The sequence below is a fragment of the Tympanuchus pallidicinctus genome, unplaced genomic scaffold, assembly GCF_026119805.1.
Source record: "Tympanuchus pallidicinctus isolate F22 unplaced genomic scaffold, pur_lepc_1.0 scaffold8, whole genome shotgun sequence".
Taxonomy (NCBI): Eukaryota; Metazoa; Chordata; class Aves; order Galliformes; family Phasianidae; genus Tympanuchus; species Tympanuchus pallidicinctus.
Genome location: NW_026294802.1, coordinates 10,403,655 through 10,423,481, shown reverse-complemented (window position 1 = coordinate 10,423,481; position 19,827 = coordinate 10,403,655). Strand labels below are relative to the sequence as shown.

Here is a 19,827-nt window from a genome sequence, read left to right as displayed (position 1 = left end):
CTTCTCAGAAATCTTCCCTTCACTGCAAATTACTGGAAGTTGAAGAGATGTAGCCATACAGATAAATTGAATAGAAGTAACATAAGAATGCCTTCTTACTTCCGGGGCAATAATCCACCTTGATAAACTAATGCTTCATTTTAGTTGATATAACAGATTCAGGTAAAGGTGATATTTTCTGCAAACATTTTCTGTTACAACTTTTTCTTCCTTCATTAAGTGTTGAAGTACTCTGAACCTCTGCATCAACACTTTATTAATAGACCCAAACTCTGATCATCTCAGCTCTTTTCCAGACGATTGAGCTTGGATATTTTTTGTTCTACAACCAACTCGAGCTGATTGCTGATCATTTTCTTGGGACAGTTACCTCTTCAGTTGTGTTAATAAAGACTGTCCCTATAGCTGAAGATAACCATATAGTTTGCCATACAGCAGGAACATCCAACCCAGCCTCCAGGCCGCAAGTGGCCTGGCCCAGCTCATTCTGCAGCCGCCCCTTGCCGTCATGGCAACAGCTCTGCCCCAGTGAGCTGCCCTGCCTGATCCCAGGCACACACCCATCACTCACAACAACAAAACATTCATGTGTAATTGGTACATACTGGACTGAAACGGGACAGGGCAGAGTGCAGTGCAGTGCTGACTCAAGTTATGGCAGATAAGTTTATGGATTTTGATAGATTGGCTAAACAGTCCTGTGAACAGCAAAAAATAATGTCTGTGCTTTCTGTTCTCAGTCAACATAAATACATTACTTGCAAATTTTCAGATAAAATGTACAGTTGCAGTACAAAATTTGACCATGTCTCTTTACCCAACCTCTATAAGCCTTCTCTTACCAGAGAGAAATATTCCTCATTTCACAATCACACCTTACTCATGTCACTGCTTTCTGGCAATACATACATCTGTGAAAAATTCTTTTCAAGGATGAAGTGCAGAGAGAGTAAAATTTCAGCAAAACTCTGTAAGAAACACATTGAGAGCTCACTGAGAATTGCAGCCATTGCCACTGAACCAGACTGAGGCATCAGTTTCACAAAAACAAAGTCACATACCCCACTAGTTTTGTGGTTTTGTTGCTTAATTTTTTATGTTTTAATTTTTAAAAAAATTAAAGTTATGTTTTGTCACCTACATATGTTAAGTATGTGATACATTTTATGAGGGCTGCTTCAAAAGTAATGCCTCCTATTTAATGATGTTGGCCCATGATGTCAGACATGGACGTTGGTGGCATGGCAGTAGAGGTTGAACCTTCCCACAAATATCTCATTACATTTTCTTGCTGCATGACAGTTGACAGAAGAGGGACAGACTGACGGAATGGCATCTGACATGGAAGTGTGTATGAAGTAAAGGGATGCGTGTCGTTGAACTCCTCCATGCCAAAAAAAAAAAAAAAAAAAAAGGCACTTACTGACATTCATCAGCACTTGCCAAACATCTATGGAGACCAAACAGTGGATGTGAGCACAGTGAGGCAGTGGGCAGTCCATTTCAGCAGTGGCAAAACCAACAATGGATCCACCTCCACTGGTGAAGATTGTTACGAGTGTAGCATGCAGACTCTAGTTCATTGGTGGTGAAAATACATAGCTAATGGTGGCGACTGTGTTGAAAGAGTGTTTTGTAGCTGAGAATTTGCTCTATTAGTGTTATTGTGCAATTTCTGTCGGTTGTAGTTTCAACAGAAATAATTAGGAGACATTACTTTCAGAGCAACCTTCGTAGATGGGCCCTAGAAAATTTTTCACTCAGTGTGGCTCAGGCAAGCCAAAAGGTTGGACACCCATGCTGTAGAGTTTGTGCCACAAAAGGAACAAGTGAAAGGCACAGGGACCTTAGAAAGCAAAGACAGGATAAGAGCATTATGTCATGATCATTCTGTTTTTTTGACTGGCAAGGAACAATGCACACTACCATGCTGAAATCTGTTTTAAATCCATTTAGGTTGTTTAGAGAGTGAGGCCAAGAGGCCATGCCTGCCGCTTCAGGAGATGGAAGAAATGACAAGAACTCCAAAGATACAGACTCTCCAAGCATGCTGGATTGACAGGTTCATTTTCTGCATTTAAAACACTGTAAAAACATTGCAGCAAGCCTGGGATTTATTCTTACACAGAAAAATAATTATGAATAGCATACTATTCGCACAAGTCTTAAAAGATATAACTGGGACTCTATCAAATTCGTTAGCTTATCTTTACAGAAATGTTCAATAACTAAATCTTAAAATAGAGATCAGAACAAAATGAAAAATCTGAACACCATCAGAAATGCTGATGTGAGTTGGTCAAGTACTTTTCTAGATGCACGGCAACTTCATTACCTTGTTTTGACTGGAGAAAAATAGTGGGTAAACTTTTAAAAACATACTCTAGTTCTATTTTGGAGAAGAAAAAAAAAAAAACAGGAAAAAAAGAAAAAAAAAGCAATAAAATAAAAATGAAACAGGTTTCACCCCACAACTTCACTCATGCTTTACTTCGGTTAGCATATTTTGCAAATCTCCATTCTGCATCATGGGAGTGTGAAACGGTGCACTGAGCCTTTTGCAGCTTAGATGGCTGCAGAAGAAAAGTTATGAGAAAGTGTGGAAGAAGAGTCACCGAGGCTGCAGGGAGGCTGAGGAAGACAGTTGGATGAGAAAGCACATGATGAATTTTGGTATTATGGTATAACACTGCTCAAGCTGATCCCACAAGGAGCTCTAACTCACAAGTTAGCATGTTTTCTTGCCAACTCACTTTCTTATGCTCCTTAATAATCAACAAATTAAAATTGTGCTTTCCTTCTCAAACTTGGGTTGAGCAAAAGGACACATAAAAAGGAGTATTAGCGACTAGAAATATCTTGTAAAGTGAATTTACAAAGTTGTTACACCAAACAGACTTGCAAATGAATGAAAGTGGTGATTACTCCAGGGCTGCATTAAATAACAGGCCAAGTAAAGAGCAGCAGGCTGAGGTAATGGGATGTCTTAACTGGTGGAGAGGATTAACAGTCCAAGGACACATGAAGCCACAGTCTCCATCTGTGATCATTTTGCTACTCACATCTTCAAGGTTTGACCACCCTTGAGCTATCTTAGGACTGCATTTGTGTTAATATGCAGCCTTCTGGGAACATCCTTAGACTTTTAAAGCCAGAACATGTGATTATGCAGCATGATGAAAGACAGTTAACTTAGGACTTATTTCCTTAGCAAGAGTATGATTCTCTTCAATAAGTAGACAAACTGTAAATCAAGAATTCTTATAAAATATTCTGGTATCAAAAATTTCACAAACTAATTAATTACATGCAATTTAAACATGCAGACTCTGAGAGCCAATGGGAACTGTCTGAAGTCAAAGGAGATACTAGCTGAAGACAATTTCCTCTCTCAAATCCATACTCTGCTCACTCGACCATTAAATCAAAGCTTGGGCTTTTCAGAGCTAGATTAGTTTTGTGTTTAACACCCTTGGCAAATGGGAAAATTATATTCAAACATAAAACAGCAAATGGCCTTCTAGAGAGAACTGCAAGTAGAAGCTGGTTTTAGTTGGATTATTAGTACTTGTGCAGTGTTATACACATTTTATGTGAGAGCATATTCAAAACAGAGTATTTCCACATGTACGTGTCTGAGAAAACAAGCTGCGGTTGGCTATATCTGACAAAAATACATTAATAAATGAATAAAGATTTTTCCCTTTAGCAGTAATTCAGCCTCCCCACTGTGAAGATAGAAGGTGCTCCAAACCTCAGTTCTATCATTTCCACTCTTGCCAGACATAACATTCCATGGAGAACACTGCAATTGTGTTATACCAAAGGAAGCAATCTCCCGCTAGACTAAAAGAACAAGAACAAAAATCCCACTGCATAATTGTTTAGCCATAACAGAAATGGTAAACTTTTGGCTTCAGGTTCACAAGATCACAGAACCCAGCACATAACTGCCTATCACTGGGAAAGTTTTTAATGTTTTTAAGTTTACGTGTAGATTTGCCACAGTAAAACCAAGTGTCTGTGGTATGGCTGCAGTGGCAGCTAGAAAGGCAAGGGCAGCAGAACCTGGTGGCAGCCACATGGTCACTGCTCACTGCTCACTACGGCCCACAAGAGCCAGCTGTGTAAGAGCACACCACCCCAAGGGCCCACAGAGCAGCTGATCTTCTGTCACCAGAAGGAGAACAAGTTCATTGAGCCAATAGACAATTACAGCCACCAAAATATTTCCCTTTTTGCAGGGTAAGTATTCCTTTCTGATTAAGCTTTAAACACCAACTGGAAAACCCTGCCCCAGTGAAGTCAACAAGAGCTCTACATAAGCCTGGAAGATGAAGATACAGGGCTCAGTCCTACAATGTTTCCCCAGGCAATTTGGAAAAGTCCTAGATTAGTCGTTGGCTTAGGAAAGGAAAAGAAAAAGAAAGAAAGAAGAGGCTGGGACTTAAGGCAAGTATACCACATCTATTTCCAAGCATTGGTTGCGATAACATTAGCTAATATTCCTCTGCCCACTCAACCATTTTGAAGTTGGTTCTGCAAGGTACTAAACAAATGGGCCCCAGGCCAGAAGGACACTTAAACATGTGTTTGACTTTAAGGATGCAAGTAAATCCTCCTGAATGCTTAATGCTACACTTTCCTGAACTAGAGCCAACCTGCCCCCATGCTTTGCCAGCTCTTAAGGCCGACATCAAACAAGTCTCTCCTGGTAACATTATATAAAATCCTTCATACAAATATGCAAATAGTTCCAGCAACTACATATATTATCTCATTCTTCTGCATATACATGTATGGGTTAGCTCAGGATATTCTGTTTCAAGCTCCTTCTATTTTATGCTTACGCTTTATGACTTTGACCCAAGCACTTCACTGCTCAGAGAAGATAGGGATTAAAAATGAACAGCATTCAGAATTCATTACCCCTAGTAATAGTATTAACCCTGTAGCAATAGTATATTGGCTTCAACATCACTCACATTGTGTTCTCTGGCTGGCATTTTCTCCGATATGTTTTGGTTTTCAGCTTTCAATCAATTCTCTCATCCAACTGGAATAGCTTCTCTTGTCCAACTGGAATACATGCCAAAATGACTTATAAAACACTGTTCAGGTTCCATATAATAAAGCAAACCACAGGAATGGTCTATTAGCATTAAAATACAGAACCATTGAAACACATTGAAGATAAACATGCCATCAATGTGAGTCAAGCAAGCATACCACTCCAGTATCACTTTTTAATAGTCCAAGTTTGTACATTATATATAAACCTTTGACTGTGATCACTATGAAACATGCCATATTATATTATTTATTTAGTACAGTTCCCTTTTCTCTATTCACTTCTATTTTATCCCTACGGATGCACAGTACATTCCAGCTAGACAAAGCAATTCAAACTTGTGTCCCCAGGCTAAAAGAAGGACCAATAGCTCTCTGTCTACTTCAATTTACCAAAACAGAAGAGAGTATGCCATTAATCCAAGTTGGTCCCACTGTGATTTCAACAATTAACCAGCCATTCCTGTATTTTACAGGAGTTCAGTCTTTAACGAAAGCAACTTTTCTAAACACATTTATTTCTTTGAGATCAAAGCCAAAATTCCATCTTTTTATAGGTTTCAAAGGGTTTCCAAAAGGAACCGACAAAGATCCAATTGCTGAAATTCTCCAGTGCCTTTTAAAAATTACATTGCCATGTTCCTGTACTCTCGATTGCCAATCAGGTATTCAAGTGCTCAACAGCTGATGAACACACTCACTACCTCTGTGTACTCAAATTGTTGATGGGCCTATTTATAATAGCCTCTGGGATCTATCTCAACAGTACTTCTATCCACAGTATCAACATCTGTCTGCCCTAACGCTCACTTTTTGACTGTACCTCATACACTGAGGATTTATCAGCTGAGTTAGGTGAAGAAACTGTGAAAATGTCAGTGCACCAGCATGGAAGGTAAGAGTAAGAATCATGTCAGCTCACAGTTTTATAAAACTTTGATTTTCAGAAACCTCCAGAGAAATTAGCTGGGAAACAGCTTCTGCAGATCATACAAATAATGAGCAAAATCTACTGACATCACTAGAATAGATGGAACAGTTGTTACTGGAGTTTTGAACCCTACCCGTGATGAAAGGGGAAACCATGTATGAAAGGGACTTATGTTTTGGAGAATGTTTTTTTAATTATTATTATTATTATTTGGCTATCACCAGAGGCATTCCCAGCTTTTTTGTATTTTCTTTCATTCCTTGGAGCAGGACATTTATATGCTGCTGGCAGCCTGAGAAGAATTTCCCCTAGTTACATCAGATTTAGCATAGCTAACAGGATATATCACTTTTCCGCATAAGGAACAGCTGCAGTTGCTGCAGGAAGGTTGCAAATACATGGTATTTGGCCACACATTTTGCAATATCTTGCATTTTCCATACATTGAAAGACTGGTGAAGAAAACAACTTATAAAAGACAGCCTTAAACAGAAGAAAAAGTGATGCTGGTGACTTGAAGCCTCTGCGAGGCTTACCTGAATTCATCTTTGTCTCCTTAAATCAACTCAGGCTCCTTTGCTAGCACACAGTTTAGCCTGTGTTTCATCTGCTGCTAAGGCTGTGCTGCCAAGGCTTTTTAGAGTTCTGGTATATAAAGGGCATCTTTTAAGAGGCTACTTGTTCCCCTTGAAGAAATTATCTGCTTGCCACAAATCTTTTTAAGCCAGAGACATTATACTGCACAGCTTTGCCAAGCAGGACACATGAAAGGGGATTTCCTTTCTCCTTTCCACAGCGGATACCCTTTCAGATGAAATGGGGCCATTCCAGAAAGGAGTCACAACACATCTTCCCCTTCTTCTAAAATGTATTAATAATTCAATTTAAATTTGTACAGATAAAAATCCTGAGCAGCTAAATGTTGGAATCCTTTTCTGCACACATACTTAGCCTAAGTTACAACAGTTCACAGGATTTGCTCCACACTTTATTTGCCTTTGAGGAGCCTGATGTGAGTCAGACAACCCAAGGTTTTGCCTTCTTTTGTTGGAAAATGCTTATGGACAGACAACCTTGCCTACTCTTGGCACATACAGCTAGGCACTAAACATTATGTAGGGTATAAGATTATTTTTTTTTCCAACACAGAGATGTTTCAAGACTCATTGGGATGAGCAATTGCTGTCAACCATAATCCCACAATTCCAGCATACACAACTTTCCATGTAGCTTTTAACTGAAACCATACACCGTTTGCTATTTTCAGCAACACCATGAGTACACTGGGTTGTTTGCCATTTAATCTACTTTCCAGACAGCCTTCCACAGGAGCATTAGAGCTGGAAGAAGACCTTTCTGCAGTTCTTTATTCCACACCTTTGAAGAGCAGCGTGTTTACCCATATTAATCCCAACCCAAACCTTATAGATTGGAGTATCTCCAATGACAGTGATGTCACCATCTTACTTGGCAGGCTGTCTCCTGGTCCACTGTTGTGGGGTCTGCTTTTTGAAAGTAATGCAATCATAGCAACACGCATGTACAAATATACATTTTTACCCTGCTGCAACCCAGGCACTACTTTTGCTGCAAATTTACCAAAGTTTAAGAATAATGCAAGTAATTTCATAAATTCCAGTTCCTGGAAAACAGGACTTTCAAAAAAATCTGTGAGCTGCTTAGCTTTAATTTTAATGGTGGAAATCACTTGTTTATATGAAGACATATGAATATAATACTGAACTGCATGTATCTATGAAAGACAAGCACTTCCAATATTAATGATGTTTTGAAAAGGCACTGGGTAGTTCAGACATGTCTAGCTGACATCCAGGTGGATCAGTCCTAGAAGCTAATCCAACAGAGAAAGAAAACATTGTTTGAAAAGCACAGCTGAACTGTGTCTACACCTGGCAAAACAGGAGCAAGCCAGGTGTGGCTCAGTTGATGCACCTCTACACACTTTTTTGGGGATCTATGATTTCAGAAAGCAAATCTAGCCTATCCAGAATAAGAATCCTTCAGAAGAATTTAAAGCACCTGCAGAGGACAATTTTAAATGCTGGCAGTCAAGCTGCTCCATCTCTTTTCTTTCCCCAAACTGGTAAAACTCTGAGCTTATGCAGAGAAACAAGCAGTAGCTGACTGTGTCACAGAGAGGGAAGCAGCGTGTGCAACAACTAACTTTCAGCACTCCATTCAGTGCTTAGCAGTGCTCATTGCCATCTACCCCTAAATAAGACAAGTTCCTCCAAGAGACTGATCCAGCACAGGAATCATCCACACAATTCAGCTCTCCCTTTCTAGGAACTCCTTTGTCTCTCATACTTTAAGAGCCCATAGGGACTAGCTCATTCACTTCATGTTTGAAGATAGAAAATGTTTGTTTTTCTCATAACAATCCCAAGATGCAGTCAATTGAAGGATTTTGAAGTTAGAATTATATTGAATCAATCTTTATACTTTTTATAACATATACGTATTGCAGACATGTATTTCTTGCTCCTGGCTCTTATCAATAGGCACATATTTCCAGTTGTCTTTGCCTCAAATCTGCTGGTTTTAATTTTGAAAGTTTTTACTATTTCTACTGCATTCTCCCCCAGTTTGTCAGCCTTGCTTTTGTAATATTTGTGGTTGCAAATGACTGGCATTATAATAATCCTTGGTTGCTGTTTCTTTTCAAAAAAAAAAAAAAAAAAGTAAAGTAGTTCAGAGATCTGAATAAGTGAATGCACTGACACATAGCTGCTTGCACAATGCTCTGCTTAGGAAAGCCAAAGTCGTCATGAGCACATCACCAAAATTATGTGGACCAACTGTTAGAAGATCAACTCTGTGTATGTCACAGGCTTTTGGGCAGCCTTCCAGTCTGAGAGTTTGAGAGGATCCATTTCAAAACAAACAACAAAGAGAAGATGTGGCTGTGAATTAAAGGCTTTGAAATAAAACCCATACAGCAACTACTGGGTCATAGGATTTGTGAGCTATGTTACCTCCAAGCATTTGCCAGCAGTGGTACATACATATATGCTTGTACCTTGTGTACTGGGAGCCTGAAGCCACAGCACAAACCTTGAAGTTAGACAAATACAACAGCTTCAGGCAAGGTGAATCCAAACATGGGATAAACAAATCTTAAAATTACAAAGAGATCCTACAGTTACATTCCAGGTACAGCTATAAAGCTTCAAAACCTTCACACTCTTGTTTGAAAAACATGATTTAGAAGGAAGGTATGTTTTATGGCAGCTTTGGTGTCTCCAGTATTCAGAAGGGAAATATTCAAATGGAAATACTATGGAACACATCTTCAGTATGTATCAACATATAAATCTGCATTATCTGTGTCTCAAGTCAGCTGTCTATCTCTGTTCCCAAATCTGATAGATGAACAACACAGAATAAAAGCAGAGGCTCATCAGTGCTTTTTCTCTTCCCTGCAGGGTACCACACAGCCTAGGTGTGCCTCTCCCCGAACCAGGGAGCATTAGCAAAGGTGACAGCAATAACAAGCAAATTAGTCAGCTAGATAACCAAGGTAAACGGAGAATTTGTAGGGATGATAGAGGCAGTTGCTGCTCTGGCTTCACCTTAGACCTGCCTGAAATCTAGCTTTGAGCACAGACCTTTGCAGCATGAGGTAACACAGAGTCATTGCCACAAGTAGGCCCTGACAGAACAAATAGCCTTGAAGAGTTCTCACGAAGCAGATCATTTGCTCCCTTTCTTCACCTCCACAAGCCATCTTAGTAGATTTGGTAATACGTATATTTAAGCAGTCCCACAACCACACATGCCAGGGAAACAAAAGCAAGTCTGTAAATGGTAATGGGTCCCTTTGGATCCAGAACTTGATGCAGAATGTCTCCTAGAACGAAGTCTGTGCAAAAACCTGTTACCACACCAGATTTGTACTAGGAACTGAGAACCAACTCTTTAGATGCAGTGATCTATCACTGCACAGAGCTGACTTTGTTGACATAGTCCATGATTGGAGACCTTCAGGGAGCAAACAACAGCCTATTTGGAAGAGGTCCCATGCCAACAGGATTGAAGAAGTGCCAGTAGATGTATGAGTTTCCTCCAAAGTACTCTCAGTTCCTTCTAGGCTAAGAGTGATTGAAATGATTAAGTGTGTTGTGCAAAGATCTGATCTAAGACAGAAATGATATTCAGCTACATCTAGATTCAAACTAATGTTTATGATGACTGTAAGCACTTTTGGGGGATATCTGTGCCTGTACTGAGTTTAACACAGAGATGTAGTCTTTGAATTGAGGTAATATTTACTACTTGTAGAGACTCATCAGATGGAGGTAGATGCCTTCATGTGCATAGACTGAGTAAATCCATGCTGTGCAATGCAGTGCTATACTTAGGCACACCAATCTGCATAGGCCTATAATGCTGCATTCCAGGAACAGAAATCTCTGTAGCATGCTCCTCAGCACGGCTGATCCACAATCAACTTGTGCAGAGAGAGAATCAACTCTGGCACAGAGAACTTGGCAGTGCAATCCCCAGTTCTGGTAACAGTACACAAAACACCAGTTGATTCCTGCAGTGTAACACACAAAGCCTCAAGGATTTCTGTCACCATGCAGGTAGTTCATATTAAACAAGATTTTTAGAGGTATGATGGGACTCCATCCTCCCGCACAGTATAAGTGTGGTATATACCAAAATATTAGGAGTGATCAATATCAGGAGCACCAATACCTTGTCTTATTAAGGGTTTTTCCTACTCATAATCAGCAAGTAAAAGTAAGATTCACTAGCCTCAAATATCACTTAGGTATATGCAAATGGCTAAGCCATGCATGTGGTTACATTAATTGGGACCCCATTTCAGACACCTCTGGGGACTCATTAACATTTAACTTGTGTCAGAGCACAAATAGTAGCAGTGTTCCCTTTGTGGCATCAAATCAGGCCCATTAATTAGTCCCTATTAATACACGATCCCTGGGTGCCATTAGCACATTTCTATTGGTGGCTTATTCACAGCAAAGTTTCACTCACTCTAATTGCTCAAATTGTCTAACAGTTGCTTTTGGACAGAAACAGTAGTGCAAACACAAGAAAATAAAATAAAACATACACCAGCTTTAGCACAGAACTTGGAGTGTGATCCAAAGGTCATTGAAGTTAGTGAAACAATTGTCTTCTATGAGCTTTGGATCAAGCTTCTTGAGAACAAATTTTTGCTAAAGTTTCAACCTTTTTGAGAGCTCACTCTGCTATTTCATGTCCACTCTAATTTAACATAAATAGAAAGCAATTCTCCGGCCCTTTCTTGCATGAAACAACTTGGATCCATTAATTGGAATGGTTCTCACGAGCAAGTGCTCTTTCATACACAGGCTACATACCAAAGTTAGCAGCATCTAAACAACAGTCCAAGAGTAGAGAAGAAGTAAATTCAACACTGGTGCCAGTATTTCATATTCCGTTATCATCTACATCTCTCTTCCTTCTTTCTCTTCTAAAACTGCCTCCCTGTATTTGATTTCTTGCAGGTTTCCACATGAATGCAGGGAAAAATCATGACCCTGATTTTTCAATACATTTTAAAAGTGTTACCCTTCTAAGGTTCAATACTGCAAGATTTGCCTACTAAGATGTCACAACGGCAACACATTCCAACATAAAGAGGAGAAGGAGGAATTCTGATATGTTCCTCTGGCTCAGCAGTGCAGCAGACTCAAAAAAAAATTGTCTCTACAAGTAGAGAAGCTGTATCACTTTCCACAACTTTTGCTATCTGCAAAGTAGCTGTTCATTTCATAAGGATTGAATCTGGTCTGCAAATTGTGAAATACTGCAGTAGCTTAATTTACAAAAGAAACATAGAATGGCAAAGATACGGCTAAGACCAGTCCAGCTTGAAAAGAGTCAAATGCAATAAGCATGACTGCACGAGTACAAACACTGAAGAATTATTCCTCCCCACCCACCCCTCCAAAAACATAATGATTCATATAAAGGCTGGGCCTTTTAATCAGGTCTTAATATCAGCAAAATTACATCACTCGCTAGCATGCTAATGAATTCATCTCCCAAGGTTTTATGCTAAGTGCTCTATCATGACCCTGAATATTTCCCACATGGTATGCTGCAGATTTTAAAAGATCTCTTTGTAAAAATATGACATATACTTTACATTTGAAAGACAGTGGGAGCACTTTTTTTTACTGAAATAACAGCACAAATCCAACTGCAGCCAAGAAGCTAGTGAAATGCCAAGATGTTATTCAAAATTGTTATTAAAATTCAGGGTGGTCCCTCTTAACCAAATTTCTGGCATTATAGCTTCATTTTAGTGTGATCATGGTACTCAGCAGATCAATGCAAACACAGAAACAGCCATAAAAAGTCACGCTGCTGCTTTAGGATCCCATCTCCAATGAAGATGGGTACCACCTGCTTTCAGAAAACAGCATAGGATTTCTAATTACTCTTTTATTCAAAGTGTGTTTAGCAAAAAAAGAGTTTAGAAGTGTACTGGTCAGCGACTCCTGAGAAGAGCACAAAAGAGCACAACAAAGCAGAACAACTAAAGTCACTATGGTTGAGGCTGGAAGCAGGACATTTCCATCTGGAATAGACATCTCAGAAGCACAGGCAGCACCCAATTTTATCACCAGAAGGATGGGCGTATCCATCACCCATGTCCATGTCATACAGCACTGCTTTAGTTATTTGCATCTCTCCCTTAGCTTCAGGCCTGGCTCTCCAGGAGCCTGAGATCAACTCACGAGGCCATGCAGTATCTTCTGTTCTTGCCTCTCCCTTGCCTATGCGTAAATCTGAGCTGGGCTTTGCCACAGGCTGAAAGCCTCTCTCTTTCAGAGCTGAAATTTGGCACTCATTCATGAATTTTAGTGTAAAACTGACATACTCATAGAAGATTAGATATATATTTCACCAAAGTCAAATCTAGCCTGATGTTGCTTGGATAAAACTTTTTAAGATAAAGATTGTTAATATTTTTTCCTCGTTCACCCACCTCACATCTTACCTTCTCCTTCAAGTAGTTACGATCAGCCTGTAAAATATTAGCCTGGCTTGTTTACCCAGGGTTGCTTCCAAGTTTCACATTAAGCAAGAGCAATGTTGCTGAGGACTTGAGCCAAACCTAGTGAAATCCATAAAAGAAAGCTGCATCAGTTTTAACGGGCTTTGCAACAGGTCTCAGATATTTCAAGAGTAAAAGTTCTCCATTCCTACAATCACAGCATTGGCAGAAGCAGGAAAACACAGTGGCCAAATGGCAGGACAATGTAGGGATGTAACCCAGGGTACAGCTGGTAAATCTCAGCAGGAATTCTTAGCTCCAGTAGTTAAAGCTGAGCTACTGCTCCAGTGCAGAGCTTGTCAGCAAAGGAATTATCACCATCATGACACTAGACCTATTATCTCAGCAAGATTTTAAAGAAAGACTAACGTACATGGGATGGGCTCAGTCACTAGGCACAGAGCCTTTGCTATTTCCCTCAAGACTGTTGAGGAACAAAAGTGTGTCATATTCACATTTCTTTACTGGAGTGGAAAAAAAAGGCCTTTTTATGTCTGTGAGGAACTGAGTCTTTGACGATCTCATTGTAGGAAAGACCTTAATCTATCATCTCCATGATGTCTTCTAGTTAGCAGCAGAAGCTTTTCCTTCATTAGACAGTAGATATCTACATAGGAGAGAGTAATTTCTCATGCCCATAGCACAAAAAAAAAAAAAAGAAAAACAACCAGCTCCAAGCAGGTTTTTCAGCCTATTAGATGGGAAAAACGGAAATAAAAACAATGAAAAAAAACCCACATTGATGAACAAATTCAAAGTATACTGAGCATTTTCTGAACTATGCTGCTTTTCAGATAAATCTGACCGTTTGTCTGACAAAGGCAGGACCAGGTCTCCTCTTGCTGTAGTCAGGCATCATTCCTTTCATTGCAATAGGACAGCATACGTGAAACAAGTCTTGTGATGTCTACATTAGAGTAGACATACTAGAGAAATTACTGCTAGTCTTGGCATTTACTAAGGGTTACCAAACTTCATCTACTCCAAAAAAAGGTTTTGTTTCTTCATCTGCTGGGTATCACTGCCTAATGCTATCCATCCTGCGCAGCTATGTGCATTCAAAGTTATCTAAACATCCTCCAACACATCACTGGGCAACACAGCTGCCATCTGTTATTCTCTCTGTCTCTCAGCCCAGCAAGAGAACTGAGCCGACAGTATTTTCCTCTTGGAGAGTTATTTTTGTTGCACTTCTGGGTTTCTTGATGCACTGAAAATGCATGTTAGGCCAAGTCCTTCACAGCATGGCAACTGATTGATTGAGCGATGTGAGTAACTGCAATTTCTCAAAGCACCCTGGGATGTGTAGCACTCTGTGTGCATAAATCACTCTTAAGAGCGACTGGAATAAAATCTGTGACTGGCAGTGCAGGATTCTGAAATGTATCTGAAGTGCTTGGGAAGGCTTTGCAGTGACACAGCTTTTCGTGCACTGAAAGGTATGCACTGAAGCTCTATAAGCCTGGTCACCCATTCCCCTTGATAGCTTTAAAACAGACCAAGAAGAATGATACACTTCTTCTTTAATCTGTGCTGATGCTATAAGAACCACTTTCTGGAACTTTTTTTTACTGACATAAAAGTATCCCCTCAAACATTTATGTTCATTCTTTTTTCTGCTTCAGAGTATGGAATTCTCCTGGCGGCATATTTATTTTCTCTAATAACGCTGAATTTATGCTGAAAGCTGCCTGAAATAACCCAGTCTCTTAAAGAGATTAGATGTCAGAGGTGATGGGAAGTGTCTGAAGGAGAAACACTCCTTGGCTACCAAGGAGAGCTGAGTGGGTCAAAGAACCTTGGCTTTTGTTTCATTTTTTTTGTTTCATTTTAAATCTAGCCCAAATGAAGAATGGGCCATAAGTATCTGTCTGTGAGAAATGAAACAGCAATGCACGTTAGTTAATTATGGAGAGGTATCCATGGCCAAAAGCACAAGATGCTTTACAGTGATTTATGGTCTGTCTTCCAGGAGAGAAAAATGAGCCTGCTGTGAAGACACCATGCTCATGAACACATTTGTTTTTCCTGGTGTTCTGCTAGCTTGCTGCTGGCTTGCTAAGTGAGCCCATTGGCTCTGGCATGCCAGAGCACTTCCTAAGGAAGTGTTACTACAAGCTAAGATAGAGCAATGAAAATACCAACTCCCTTCAAAAGCACCACAGCCCAATCCATTGCTTGATTGTGCCCTATGACTGCAAAGCCCAAAAAGGAAAAGCACTACTATGGAACAGGACCCATTTCTATGTAACACTCATATCCATGCACAACAGGAGGACAACAACCTTATTTTTATCCCTTCTCCATTGGCAGAAGGCTCATATTACAGCAGGTAAAATTAGTGCATAGATACCAGAGCTGAAACAGCCAGTGAAATGTCAGCAAGGAAGGCCTAATAAGCTAATAGGGGACATAACCACCCAGACATCAGTGGGACATAGGTTGGACAAAACCAGCATCTTGCCAATAGACAAGGGCTGCCTCTGGACAGGGGACAAGCCAAGTGTCAGTACTAGCCCTGCACAGGCTGGCACTTACCAAGGGTTGCAGCCACATAGGGCTGAACACGGGGAGGCAAGGCAGGCAACAGGCTTCCTTGGTGGCATAGCAAAGGTCAAGCCAATATCAGGGTATCCAGAGCCAGGAGCAGACAGGTCAAGGCCACAGAATGGCCCTGGTGGGGCTGGAGACAGACTCAGCAGTAGCCCAGCTCAGTACCAAGGCAGCAGGCTCTAGGCTGGGCTGAAATATGTGCCTGGGCTCACAGCGCAGGTGGGGGTCCAGAGAAAGCCAACCAGAGTCATTAAGGCACATTGGTGCTTTTAGGAATCCCCCTCAATTCTTTTTTATTATTGCTAGTGACGGTAGTGGATAATTGGACCCCAGCACACATCTGAGTAATGGTCTGTGAAGCAGTAAGGCAGATACACATCTTTCTGGACTTACCACCCTCAGAAGGTAGAGGGGCTGCTTTAAGGGGACCCATCCTGCACTCAGCACAGCTCTTGCTTTTCTCTCTGCAGAAAAACGTCATTTCTTCCTGACATTTCAACCCCTGGAGAAGGAGACATGGACTGTAAAGGAAACATTGACTGTACACTGAATATACTTCACTGGCCACTTGGGAGGAGTAACTTTGCCAGTTCGCAGCATGTGGGATCAGCAGCCGGCTGCAATCCTGGCCAGTTCAGACTCATCCACAACCAGCCACAAGGTTTGGGTACTTTTTTTCTTTTTTTTTTTTTAAACTTTTGTTAGCCAACCTTTTAAGTGGTGCACTCTTTTGTTGGGCTACCTTCATTCAGGGCCTAAATTAGAGCCAGTAGACCATGTTGCTATCAGTGGACCAGACCCCAGCTGGGCTAAATTATACTTGATGTGACCTGCATCTCTCATTAGTCAGGACTAAGTGCCTCACATTAGGCATAGAGATTAACACAGTGCTCAGCTTGTGGGACAGATATTTTAAATGTTCTGATAGAAAGCATATGAAATAATGAACTCTAATTTTCTCATGCTATGGGTGACCCTTGAATAAAAGAAGATCTGCCCTTCATGAATAAATTCACTTTTACTTTGTGTGCAAGGGAGGTGAAATGTAAAGTTTTCCATTTTAGCAGATTTTTTCCCCCATAAAATAATCTCTTTTTTTCTGAATGTTGCTATTCCTCAGCTGCAATGAGAAAATCGATGCTGTGCGATCATTTTTCCTCTCTCAACGTACCCATCCAATACAACTTGCAGAGCTGTGCCCAGCAGCAGGAGAGTAACCCAACCAGGGCTGGAGCAACGCTGCCCTCTAGTGGGGAACTCAACACATGTGCATGCTGATGCCTGCAACTTCGCTGTTGCTGGGTCTTAGTAACATACCTAGGCTGGAATAACCTCCTTTTTAGTACTTTCCAAGTACACGTGTTTGTAAGGAAACTGAACACAGACATTACACAATCACCTTGAGCCATTGCATGCTCAGAAGGAGAGATGGAGTCATAGTATCACAGGATCATTAAGGTTGGAAAAGACCTCTAATATCATCCATCTAGTCAACCATCTTCCTACCATCAATATCGCCCACTAAACCATGTCCCTAAAGCACCATGTCTACATGTTTCTTGAACACCTCCAGGGACAGTTACTCCACCTCCCTGAGCAGCCTGTTCCAGTGTACCACTACTCTTTCTGAGAAGAAATGTTTCCTAATATATGAACCGAACCTTACCTGGCACAGCTTGAGGCCACTACCTCTCGTTATATCACTGTTACCTGGAAGAATAGGCTGACTCCCACCTCACCACCACCTCCTTTTGAGTCCTTGTAGAGAGCACTAAGATCTCCCCTGAGTCTCCTCCACAGTGTATAATCCCAGCTCCCTCATTTGCTCTTCATAAAACTTACGCTCCATAACCTTCACCAGCTTCATCTTCACCATGTAGAGATATTCACCCACTAATATAGCTCTAAGCTTCTTCTAATTTGCCTCCCTTACACATATACAGGAAAGGGATGGTGAAACTCTCCTTTCTTGCCCAGAAGGTTTCATTTGCTTGTTCCCAGAGTCTACAATCCTTCTTAGCTCCCATCACAAGCAGGACCAGATCTCTGCCTTCCTCCTTGCAAGGTTCCCACTCCTAGCTGGTAAGCCTTTGGTCTGCCTCTTCCAACAGCTCTTGCTATCTATTCACTTCTCAACATTTTAGCCCTTAAGTAGCATCCCAAGGCAAGGGAGGAGCACAGAGACCTTTCACAGTCTACTGCCCTGAGCACCTACAGTATTCTCCAAGTGGCCTAACTTCAGAGTTGCTCACATCACTTACTATCAGTTAAGCAGTCAAAATCAGATCTTGTTTCTCAATAGGGTGTTTCCCTTCCAAGCACCTCAGACCTGTCACAATTTCTAAACATCCACAAAGCATTCTGCTTTCTCTTAATTGCTCATTTCAAGAGATACCCACAGATTTTTGAACGTTTCCCTGCAATCCATTGGATGAGGTACACTGCATGCCAAGTCCAGGTGGAGATAAGATTTCAATCTCTTCTGCATAAACTCTCCCAACAAACCTCCAAGACTCTTGACTTAACCTCACATCTGCTTTCACAGCATAAGAAACCTGCCAGTCCCTGTGCAGTGAGGGCTTTTGCAGCACAAAGCTTCCACTTCCCTATGTCTGGTTCCTTTTACCTCTCCAGAAAGCCAGTCTGCCACTTTAATCACAGTTGAGCTGTCAGCCTGTAAATCCCCAACTCTGCACACCTGAAATGTGTTCACTGGTGAAACAGTGCCCAGGAATTTCCTGGCAATGGTTGATGTCAAAGGAAGAAGTTGCAGAGTTTGCAAATACCCTGAGGTGGCTGCTGCTGCAGTCAGTTTTTCCAGCGTCTGTCCCACATCCCTTCCCTGGCATCTGCCCCTAAAAGCCTAATGAAAATCTACAGCCCCTTTTACAAACACAGAGGGCCAGGTTATGCCCCTAATTTCCCCATTTTCCCACACAAAACACAAGTTCAGCCACATACCTTCAGACCTCCTTACACTCTCTGCTGTTTCTTTGCTTCTTTTCTCCCTCCATGCGCTCTCTGCATCCTCTTGTGGTGCTCTTCCCCCCACACACCACCTTATTTAGCAGGCTTCTCTGGAGAGGAGATAAACTTTGTCTCTCCAGTCTTCACTCGGTGCCACCTGTTGACCTCTTGGTCTCTGGGGAATGCCACCAGATCTTCTCCTTCAAAGCACTTTAGGAAAGGAAATATTTCCAGAAAGAAGTGGCCTCACTGATGCTGATCTCCATGGCGACCTCATGGCAAGGCCTTGGCTGCTATTGTCCAACTGGTGTTCAAGACATTGCAGTCCCACACTGGGGCCTGATGGACCTGATAACCAACACACAGCCGGGAGCATGTTGAGATCTCTCCTGTCATTGCCACTTGTGTGAAATGGATTTTCTCCACCCACAGCTGCAACTGCATGCGAGTGAAGGCCCCAGAGTGGCCCAGCCCCATCGCCCCATCAACATGCTCAGGTCTCTGCACCAGCAGGAGCTGCTTGCTTCTCTGCAATGATGCATGCCAATTTGTCAGCCAGAGGGTGTGAATGCAGGAAGAAAAACCTCTGATGCTAACAGATCCACGGTTGGACATGCAGGAAAAACCAAAATATCTCTTAATTACCTCTGTCATTGATCCTTTTCCTGGGCAGAGGGGAAGGGAACGAGCCTTTTGTCCAAATCTTTCCTTACAAACAGAGCTTGGCCACAGCATTTGCACACTTTGTTAAGGGTAAGTCTGGATTTTTGTGATGTTGGAGTTTTTTCTCAGGCTGGCCTTGTCTGAACATTTTGGGAGCAGTAAGATTGAAACAGTTGCCCTTAGAGTCAGAAGAGACTCATCTGTATGAAATGTGTGTATGAAAAACTTACTCCACGTCCTTTTGAAGGGCTCAGAATTTTGCTCAAAACCAACAAAAAAAAAACATGCAAGTGAGCCATTTTTAGGGCCTTCCATACAGGTGTGCTGGCAGCTGTTCAACCCATAAGGTGGGCACAGTTGGTATTAACTCCAACAAATGCAAAGCAGCCTGCTGCAAGCTGAAAAAGTGTTGTCCATGATGTGTGGAGCTGTGGTCAGCTTGCACAGTTGGCTGCAAGTCCTGCTCCAGGCCTGGCTACAGACATGGTGGGAAAACTCACAAGAAGATCCATGCAGTTGCATTTAGGCTGGGAATTATATCAGGAATTATTTGTTTTTCCTT

General features: G+C 41.4%; 1 long non-coding RNA gene across 1 annotated transcript; it reads right to left on the bottom strand.

Moving 5' to 3' along the window:
- Nucleotides 1-600: 600 nt before the first annotated feature.
- Nucleotides 601-19,820, bottom strand: LOC128073555 (uncharacterized). The gene is made up of 5 exons (XR_008202756.1): nucleotides 18,597-19,820; nucleotides 16,029-16,137; nucleotides 13,026-13,142; nucleotides 4,986-5,079; nucleotides 601-968 (listed from the first exon to the last, which is right to left on the bottom strand). It is a non-coding gene; the product is annotated as an uncharacterized LOC128073555 (long non-coding RNA).
- Nucleotides 19,821-19,827: the final 7 nt, after the last annotated feature.